We start from the raw sequence: 10,421 nt of genomic DNA, 5'->3' as shown, positions 1-10,421 counted from the left end.
TTGCTCTGCCTGGTTCTTGAGTTGGTAGGGAGGGGGGAGGTCTCTGCCCAGCAGTCACAGGGGGGACAGCAGCAGATGGCTGAGCAGCTGGTTCCCTCCCAGGCCTGAAGAGTGACCTGACCGGGTCACCTGCACTGGGCTGTGGGCCTTCCGGACCGAAGGTGGCTTGGCCGGCCTGGGAGGATCTGGGGCTGGTTCAGAGTAGGGCCTGCTTACTGCTGCCTTTAAAACGAAGGGACCCACGGTCCCTTCCGGTGGGTTAACACAAAGTGGGTCTTCACACGGGACAGAGGACGGGGCAAAGGAAGCCCCCTGCTCCTGTCTGTGGTTCCTCCACTGGCCCCCGAAGCCCCTCCCTGCATCCAGCTTGTTGGATAACCTGGCCTGGAAATGACACATGTCTCCCCCCTGCTCACATCCCAGTGTGTGTGTGTGTGGGGGGGGGGAGGAGCAGTCACGGGGTCACATTTCCCTGCAGAGGAGGCTGGAGATGTCCTTGGTCAGGCCACTACTTCCCAGTGACAAAACTATGGTGGAGGAGGGAGAGGGACTTTGGTGGGTAGTTGTCTCCCCTACAGGGCTCCAGGTGACGATGGGGCCAGCGGAGGGGCTGGGGGAAGAGGACAAGGATATTGACGGTAGTTTCAGGGTGCTTCCTGCCCTCGGCCTCGCGCGATGTGCCTGACCGACACGGTCCCGTGGAGTCACGCAGCATCCTGTGAGGTGAGGCCCACTAGTAGGTCGTTCCTCAGGACCAGGTCCCCCTGATGCCGATTCTGGTTTCCTGGTTGGTACCTGCAGCCAGAGTCCTGGGATTGTGGGAGGAGGGGACCCACCAAGGGGTATTTTCGGCCTGGCTGACCGGCCAAGGCCAGGCTCCTTGTTCCTTTGACCTCTGGGGAAGGAGGAGCTTACTAGCAAAGGGGAGTGAGATTTCCAGCCTGAGCCCGGAATCCACTACCTGGTGTTCCGCTGGCCTAGGGCAGCGCATGCTTCCCACGCCCCCTGATGTCCCCTGGGCCTCATGTCCTCATCTGGAGGGCGAGGGGCTCAAAACCAAGGTCCTGGATGGCCGTGGGGGGTGGGGGGCGAGAGGCCGACCCCTGGGAGGATCTCTGAGACCCTCTTGGTCATGACTGTAGGCCAGAAAAGCATGTTCTCAAGTGACGTTGCCTTGTTTGGAGAATGGTGAAAGCAGTTCAATTTGTTTCGAGGTCTCGAGGTCTCGGTCGCTTTAAGGCGGGGAGGGGCAAAGTTGTTCGTCCAGAGAGCGTGTGTGTGTCAGCAAAGCCTTGAGAAAACATTGCCTAATGCCCTTGGGTCCCCTGTGTGGAGTGGTGACAACCTTCGGGGGTGGGGGCGGGAAGGTGAGGAGCTGTGGACGCCCGCGTGGTGCCACGTGCCTGTCCCACGAGTGGGAGGAAGCAGTAGGGTCCTGGGACCAGTTCAGGGTGGATGTTGTGCCCTCAGCCCTGCCTCTTCCGCTCCCGACCCTGGGGGGTGGGGGTGGGTGGGAGCTGACACCCAGAGCAGGAGAGATCCCGCACCAGTCTCCACTCTGCGACCCAGGGCAAGTGAACCCTGACCCTCGAGTTACTTCTCTGCAAAGAAGAGCCTGCCTGTCCCGCATGACTGTGTGTGCCTGGCGCCCACTCACGGACAGTTCATTCCTTTCCCGGGAGGGAGTGTCCTGCCGTGTTGGGGGGCCGAGGTTCACATCGGGCTCCACCTGCAGAACTCCCTGCCTTTCTCGGAGCCTCAGCTTCACGTACCGCAGGACCTAGACAGATGTCCCTTCGTCGTTACTAATTAACATCCTCATCGTTGTTGCCACGATGCTTTCCAGAAAGCCGAGTCTCAGACTCACGGGAGTGAGACTGCAGATACGTTTCCCCACGATGTCCCAATCGTACACAGCAAGAACTTATACCGTTGGTGCAGTTACTGTGATGCATCTGCCACCATTCTCAGCCCTGCCCCTCCAGCCTGCTCTGCGACGCAGTCTACTCTGGCGTAGACGTGCCCATACGGAGGGCTAATGCCCAGAGGGGGTCGGGCCCTGTCAGCTTCAGCACTGTTGGCATTTTCAGCTGGGTTATTCCTCGTGGTGGGTAACCGTCCTGGGCCTTGTGGGGTGTTGAACAGCATCCCTGGCCTCCACCCAGTAGAAGCCAGGAGGGCCCTGCAGACAGTCCACCACGTCTCCAGAGATTGCCAACATGTCCCCTGTGGGTGAGGAAAAATCACCCTGAGCTGAGAACCACTGAATGGCTCTTCGGCTCTTGGCAACTTTGTCCTCTCCTGGAGCGAACATTCCCCACCTTCCCTCCTACAGCACAGTCTGCTTCCATGCAGTTAATTTCTTGGCCTCAAGTCACGGTGGTGCCTGCGAGTTCCTGTTCTGGTCTCCTAAAACGGTCACCTGTGAGCTTCAAGCTTAGATTCTTGTGGGGACCAGGCAGGGGACAGGAATGGGCGAGGGCTTTGGGAGGTCAGGGAGGCCACCCCTGGTCTGAAGCGGGCTCCTGCTCAGCTCAGTGACGCACGCCCCTGCATTGTCAGGGCTGGTTTTCCAGGAGAGAGCGGAATTAGGATGTTTTAAAATGGGAAATTCCCATGAAAAATTGTTAGCAACTAATTGAAAGAAATTTTTTTTAGGTTTGTTTATTTTTGAGAGACAGATGCCAAGTGGGGAAGGGACACGGAGAGAGGGAGACAGAATCCCAAGCAGGCTCGGCGCTGACAGCACAGAGCCCAGCTCGGGGTTCAAACTCACGAACGGAGAGATTGTAACCTGAACAGAAACCAAGAGCCAGAAGCTTAACTGACTGAGCCACCCAGGCGTCCCTACTTTTTAAAAATGTTTATTCATTTTTGAGAGCATGAGTCGGGGGTGGGGGGAGAGGCAGAGAGAGAGGGGAAACAGAATCCGAAGCAGGCTCCAGGCTCTGAGCTGTCAGCATGGAGCCTGATGCAGGGCTTGAACTCACAAACTGTGAGATCATGACCTGAGCCAAAGTTGGATGCCTAACCAACTGAGCCACCCAGGCGCCCCCAGAATTCTATTTTATTTTTAAGAAATGTTTATATATTTTGAGAGAGAGCGAGTGGGGGAGGGGCAGAGAGAGAGAGAGAGAGAGAGAGAGAGAGAGAGAATCCCAAGCAGGCTCCTTGCTGTCAGCACAGAGCCTGATGTAGGACTCCATCTCATGACCATGAGATCATGACCTGAGACGAAATCAAGAGTGAGACGCTTAACCCACGGATCCACCCGGGTGCCCAGACCCAGAATTTTAAATTGGAACATATCGCATAAAAACATATGGATTTCTGGCTTCTCTTAGAAGTTCTGGCAACATGGGGCATCTTGTTGCCTGGAGACCGTTGGCTGGGGTGCAGGTATATGTGTTAGTGTGTGTAAGATACTCACCTGTACACCCCAAGCCCAGGGGGAGGGACTTGTACTGTGCTTGGTCACAGGACCCTGAAGCAGGCCTTTACAATGTGCAGACCCAATATGTTTCGGGATTCCCTTTTAGATGGTAGAGTTGGTTCTGGAGGCCAAAGATTTTGACTCTGGGGTAAACCATCCTGCACGGCAACTGGGGAAGGTTGTGGTGACCTACGAGACCCAGGACTCTGCCAGTGCCTCAGGTCAAAAACTAATATCCCCAGTCGTCCCCAAGAACTCGTTGCAATGCGGGTTCCCGGGAAGGCTCTGTCCTTTGCATTCAGATTCTGGAAGTCGAGGCTGGGGTCTGATAATCTGCCTATTAATGAGCTTTTTGGGGGGCGCCTGGGTGGCTCCTTGGTTAAGCATCTGACTTCGCCTCAGGTCAGATCTCACACTCCGTGAGTTCGAGCCCTGCATCAGGCTCTGTGCTGACAGCTCAGAGCCTGGAGCCTGCTTCAGATTCTGTGTCTCCCTCTCTCTGACCCTCCCCCATTCACGCTCTGTCTCTTTCTGTCTCAAAAATAAACATTAAAAAAATTAATTAATGAGCTTTTTGGGTGGTTTTGGTGGCTGCCGTAGTGGGGAAGCTGTCTGCTCCAGAATGAACTCAGACTTCTCCACTGGGAAGGAACACTTGCTCTGTGTTTGGGCCTGCTGTCCTCAAGGTTTGACGGACATACGGATGTGGAGGGGCATTGCTGGTCAGGCAGATACCTGGGTCCTGTCCCCAGCGGTTCTCATGCAGTGTGTCTGCAACAGGGCTCGATGGCCCTCGTGTCTAACCAGCCCCTGAATTCCGGCCAAACTGGTGGCCGGTGCGGGAGACATGTCAGCTTCCACAGGACCAGGCACCAGACCTGTGCTTTCGTGCCACATTGTGCCATTTATCCATTTGTCCACACACACGCACATTCACTCAGCCCCTCACTTCCCCAGCAAGTCCTTATGGAATATGCCAGGAGTTGGTTTGGGCGCTCAGGTAAAAGAAAGAGGTGTATGTTCTCTTACGGATCTCACCGTGTAGTCCTCATGGTGAGCCCACACCGTGGCCCTTCACCCACTGCGAAAATGGAGAAATCGGGGACATGGGAATTTGGACAAGTTTTCAATCCCATGAGCGCACAGTGGTGATAGTGCCAAGAGTCTTGTTTGCTGCCATGTATTCAGTGCCCGCCCTGGTGCAAGGCTGACTTCCTGTTCCTCACTTAACCCAGTCCTCACAAAGGCCCGGGGGTGGGCCTTACTCCTCCCTTGTTGGTGATGGAACTGCTACCAGATCACGGTCTGTAAAGCAGTAGCACTGACATCTGAACTCAAAGCCCCAAACCTCATACTCCTTCCACTGTGTCCACATCTACCCCCTTGTTCATGTTTATTGAGCACTTGCTACATGTCTGGGACCCTGCCAAGCACGGGGGACGCATTGATGAACGTGACAGGCACAGTCTGCCCCCCTGGAGCTACCCGCTGGTGTCTGCGTGCATGTGTGTGGCATCAGGGAGTGACCCGTGGGTGAGGATTGATGTGGAGAAGGTCCTGGGGTGGGGGAAGTGGGGGAGGTGTTTGTCTGAAGAGGTGGGGTCTCAAGGGGTGGAAGCCAGACAGTCATGGGGTGACTGTCCAACTCCCTTCCCACGTCTCCCCATATCATGACCATTAAGTGAACATGTATTAAGTTGAGCACAGATGGTGAGCTGTGGTTCAACAGCAGACGACAAGAGAAACTGAAACAGAGAAGTTTATTACTTACAGGTCATGGAGGAAGTATAACACACGTCTCAAGGGGCTGTGTGGGGAGGTCAAGGCAGAGTGCAGACAGAGGAAAGATGTGGGTACATGCTTTTACTGGGGAGTGTTGGGTGGAGTGCTCTGGGCTTCCCAGGCTAGGGCTGGATTGGCCAATTCAAACCAAGAGAGTGGGGTTTTGGTGAGCCCCATAGCAGCCTCAACCAAGGAGAGTATAAGGCATATAGGCTCTGGAGTCAGGAGATACTCACTCATAAGAGTGCTTGTGTGAGTCACCAGGAGCCTGCTTTTGCTTGTGACTTGAGGGCACATGCTCAAAGGAGGGGTGGGTGTCAGGTTCAGGCTCCCACAGGCCACTTGGCCACACAGAAAGGATGCCAAGGCAACAATTCCCTGGAGTCACTTAGCTAAGCTCTGGACAACACCTTTCCCGAAGTGCACCCTGGGGAATGTAGGGTCCAGGGAATGTTGATTAGATATTTGGAGAAAACAGGATCCTGTGTTCAAGTAACTTGGGAAAATGTTGTATTTGAATTTTTTTTTTCAACACATAGAACAGTGCTGGGCACATGGTAGGTGTGGAGTTGAGATTTTGATCACCGAATAAATCATTAAACAAGTTTTTGTTTCTTTGTTTCCCTTCAGGAGCCTTTTAATTGCAGAGGTGGGGGTGGAGGGTAAGTTATAACAAGCAGTATTTCCTGAACTTGTTTGATCATGAAACCTTCCGCTAATAGAGGTCTTGGGGACTGGTGTGCTCCAAGCCATCCTTAGAGGAGTGAATGTCGTGTGTGTGTATCTGTGTGCGTGTACACACACGTGTGTGTGTGTCCCTGTGTGTCTTTGTAGTCCCACATGTCTGTGTCCTTGTGTGTATGTATCATTGTAGGTGCCTGTGTCTTTGTATGTATCTGTGTCTCTGTGTATCATACACCTACTCATCTTTTCTCTTCCACTGACCTCCCAAAGAAGTTATGGGTGGGGAGGGGATTGTTTCTGGCCCCATCGATGTTGCCTTCTCTCCTGCATTGAGAGACAAAAAAAGTCTATTCCACAAACCCCCCACCTCGTCACTTGGCTAGATCCTTCAGCACCACGGACAGAGCCTCGCCGTTGGGTCTAGAGTGTTGGAAACCCGCTTAATCCACAGACATCATCTGAGGCTTCCTAACCATCTCATGAAGTGGTATTGTCCCCATTTTACAGATAAGAAAAGAGGCTCAGGGGAGGCTTTCCCCCGGCTATCCTAGCTAGTAGGTAGCAGAGCTTAAAAGTCCAAATCTAATACCCATCCTCACAGTGGTCTCTACTCCATGCAATGCTTGTGAAATGGATGTGGCCCCCAGCTAGCAGAGCAAAAACACTATCTCGATATGGCTGCTGGGGGCTATGCCAAGGGAACTTGTGTCAGGAATTGATACGTGATCACAAATAAGATCTTAAAAAAAAAAAGATACTTGGAGGAAAAACACCAACTCTCTTTTATCTCAATTCCCAGGTTCCTTATCCCTCTTTCTACATTATCCTTTAAGAGACTCCGTGAATAAAGTCTTAAATAAATACTTAAAAAATAATTTATCAATGGGAGCACATCATGCATATCATTCTGCCACTTGTTATGTATGTATGTATGGACGGATGTATATATGATGTTTCTATGTATCTGTGTACCTACGCATCTATGTATATCTATGTATGTATCTATGTTTCTATCATCTATGTGTGTATTCTTGCACCTGTATGTCTATGTGTCTACGTATATGTCTGTTGTCTACCTACCTGCCTACCTACTTGTGTATCCAAGATTGTTCCAGAGAGGCCCATATACATTATCTTATTCCTTTTAATATTAAAAAAAAACATTTTATCATGGATGTAGCATTTTATTACCCAGTCTCAGTCAGATGCACACTGAGATGCTTTCTCATCTTCTGCTGTGAAAAAATACTCCACCAAAATTCACTCTTCCTCTCCTGGCATGAGGGGGAATGTGCATTTGAATTCTGACAGATACAACCTCTCCCCAGAGGTTAGACTGATTGTGTCCCCAACAGTGCATGAAGTGACTCTTTTTGCCTGCTCTCCCCAGTGAGGGGACACACAAGTGAGGGTTTCGAGATGGCTGTTATCTAAGAGACTCTCGGGAGATACAATTTAATGTGAATCTACTGTGTGTCTGGGGCTCCATAGGTCTCATTTTGCCTAATATTCACACTAACACCAGGAATCAGGAACTATTTCCTCCATTTGGCAGAGGGAGAAGCAGCCTCAGAGAGGTGAGGCAACACACCCAAAAATATACAAGGAGACACAGTAACACTGGGTTCCAGTCATTAGGTTCTGCCACACACTGCAGAGACATGGCTACATTTTGTTAAGTGAGGCCACTCACTCAAGATCTGGTGATGTTCTGATACACTATCATTCCCAATGGGATGGAAATACTGCCCAGAATGCCATCTAGTTTGGCAGCTTCCTTCATCCTCCCCCTTGCCCCTCATCCTGGACCTCAGAGGCTCCTGTCTGTCCTTAGCTGCATTCACTGCTGTGGATAAATCCAGAAAAATTCGGCAGTAGCCTTCTACGATGCAGAAATGCTCCATGCAACCAGGCAAGGTGGATGTTCCCATTCTGCAGCCTCCTAGGGTCCTCTAGGAAAATGCTGGTCTCTGCTGCCACTGTGTGGATTCTTGAGAGTAGCACAGTGTTTGTGAAACCATGAAAAGATGGCTCCAGGGTGAAGAGCAGTAGGGGATATTATATGCCATATCATTTAAATGCGTGGGTCTGGGTTCGTGAGTTCGAGCCCCGCATCGGGCTCTGTGCTGACAGATCAGAGCCTGGATCCTGCTTCAGATTCTGTGTCTCCCTCTCTCTCTGCCCCTCCCCTGCTCATGCTCTATCTCTCTATGTCAAAAATAAAAATAAAACATTAAAAAAATGAAAAAAAATTAGCTTTCTAGATTTTTGTCTCTCCTCTCCCCCTTCAATTTTTGATCATGGTCCCCAGTGATCTGTGGCAAAAAGATGAAGAAAAACCATCTGAGTGACACAGGTATTTCCAGACTATAGAAGGACCTGAGTTGGTTTTCACTAAGAATTTAAAAACTCTGCAACCAGACTCTCTTAAAAAAAAAAAAAAGGCATTTTAGGGCAGTTCTGGGTTCACAGAATGCTAAGTGGTAGGTACACAGATTTCCCACATACCGCCTGACCCACCTGTGCACAGCCTCCCTCCCTATCCACATCCTCCCCCAGAGTAGTGCATTTGTTAATTGATGAACCTGTACCAACACATCATTATCATACAAAGCCTACAAGTTACATTAGGGTTCATTCTCTGTGTTGTATATTCTATGGATCGGGACACGTGTATATTGTATCATACAATGTCACTGTCCTGACCTGTTCATCCTTCCCGCCTCCCCCCACCCTCTGGCAAGCCCTGATCTTTTTATTGTCTCCGTGGTTTTGTCTTTTCTGGAATGTCACATGGTTGGAATCCTACAGCACGCACTCTTTTCAGATTGGCTTCTTTCATTTAGTAATGTGCATTTAAGGCTCCTCTGTGTCATGGCTTGATAGCTCGTTTCTTTTCAGTGCTGAATGATGTTTCATTATCTGGCCGGACCACAGGGTATTTATCCATTTACCTCCTGAAGGGCATCTTGACTGCTTCCGGGTTTGGGGCAGCTACCCTCTTGGGTGCCCAGTACACAAATGTCCTGAAGCGGTGGTACCCTCAGCACTGCATACTGATATGGGATTGCCTGCGAATCGATCCAGTCCACTGGGGTAGAGGGAAAGCCACTGAGGATGCTTCTGAGGGAGGTGTTCCGGCTTAATATAGAGCGGTGGTCTTCAGGCGAGGGCGACTGTGTCCCCGGGTGACATCTGGCCGTGATTGGAGTCAGTTTCAGTGGTCAAGACTGGAGGCAGGCGGGTGCTCCCTCTTAGCGGGGGGAAGCCAGGGATACTGCTCAATATCCCGTCTTGCACAGCCTCTCCCCCACAACAAGGCTGACTTGAAAACCTCACTACTGGGAGGCGTGAGCACATCTTTCTGCAGTTTTAGCTTTAGAAATTAAAGTGCTCCACTGCCATCTAGTGCACATCCGGGGACGTTCAAGGGAATTGTGGAGCCATGGAAAGGCAGGCTAGGGATCCTGACCTGAAGCCCCTATCTGTGCTACACCCAGAAACAATTCCACGGGCGGCCAGTTCCAGGTTTAGTTAACTCAGCAGCACAGGGAGGTTGTGGGGAATAACTGTGGGGTACAAACGGGCATGAGGGACTTTTTGGGAAGATGAACTGTTCTGTACATCTTGGTGAAGGCTATCCAGTGTTTGTCAAAGCTCAGAACAGCACACTAAATGGAGAAAAGCATATCCCAAAGCCAGCTTTAAAAAATACAAACAGAAGAAGAAGACACATGGCCTTCTCAGGCTCCAAAGTCAAAAACGGCTGGCCCACTCTTGCCAACATGCCACTACTGTCTGATTCTTTGTAAGATGTTTGATTGGACATTTGCAGCTTGTACTGGTCTCCTCGCTACAATGTTAGAGAGAGTAGAGACCTTGCTGGACTTGCGTGCTGCTGAACGGTCAGCCCTGGCCCAGCGGCCAGCACATAGGGGCTGGGCATTTCCCCTTCTTTTGGAACTTGGAATTAAATGAGAAATCACGAATCAGATACAGATCATGATGTCGCTTCTAGTGCTCAAAACGCCACTGGTCGGATGGCCTGTACTTGCAGATTCCTAACACTTTGCCTTAGAGTCCTCCAGCCCGTGGAGGCTTGCTAAGGACAGGCTGCTTGGAAGGAGTGCCCAGAGGGGCTAAGCCACACAAGTCCAGTGTCTTCCTTCTGGCCTTACCAACTAAATAACTTCTTCTCTACCCTTGGAGATGGCTGGGGGAAACAAGACAGAAGCTGCCCTTTCCAACACACAGAAGTGAGTTGAGAGTGGCTTCCCTCTAGAGCATAGAGCAGAGCATTGGACAGACTATAAGGTGGCCCCATGCTCCCTTCATCCCGATGTTCATGTCCTTGTGGGGTCTCCTTCCCTTGAGTGTGAGCAGGACTTGTGACTTATAGCCAAATAGAATAGGGCAAAGTTGATGGGACCTTGCTTCTGTGGCGACATGAATTTATAAGTCTGTTTTGCAGAGGGACTCTCTCTCTTGCTAGCTTTGAAGAAGCAACCTGCCATATAGAGGG

Source organism: Panthera pardus, unplaced genomic scaffold (genome assembly GCF_024362965.1).
Source record: "Panthera pardus isolate Hobbes unplaced genomic scaffold, ASM2436296v1 HiC_scaffold_18, whole genome shotgun sequence".
Taxonomy (NCBI): Eukaryota; Metazoa; Chordata; class Mammalia; order Carnivora; family Felidae; genus Panthera; species Panthera pardus.
Note: the sequence above shows the minus strand (reverse complement) of the source record.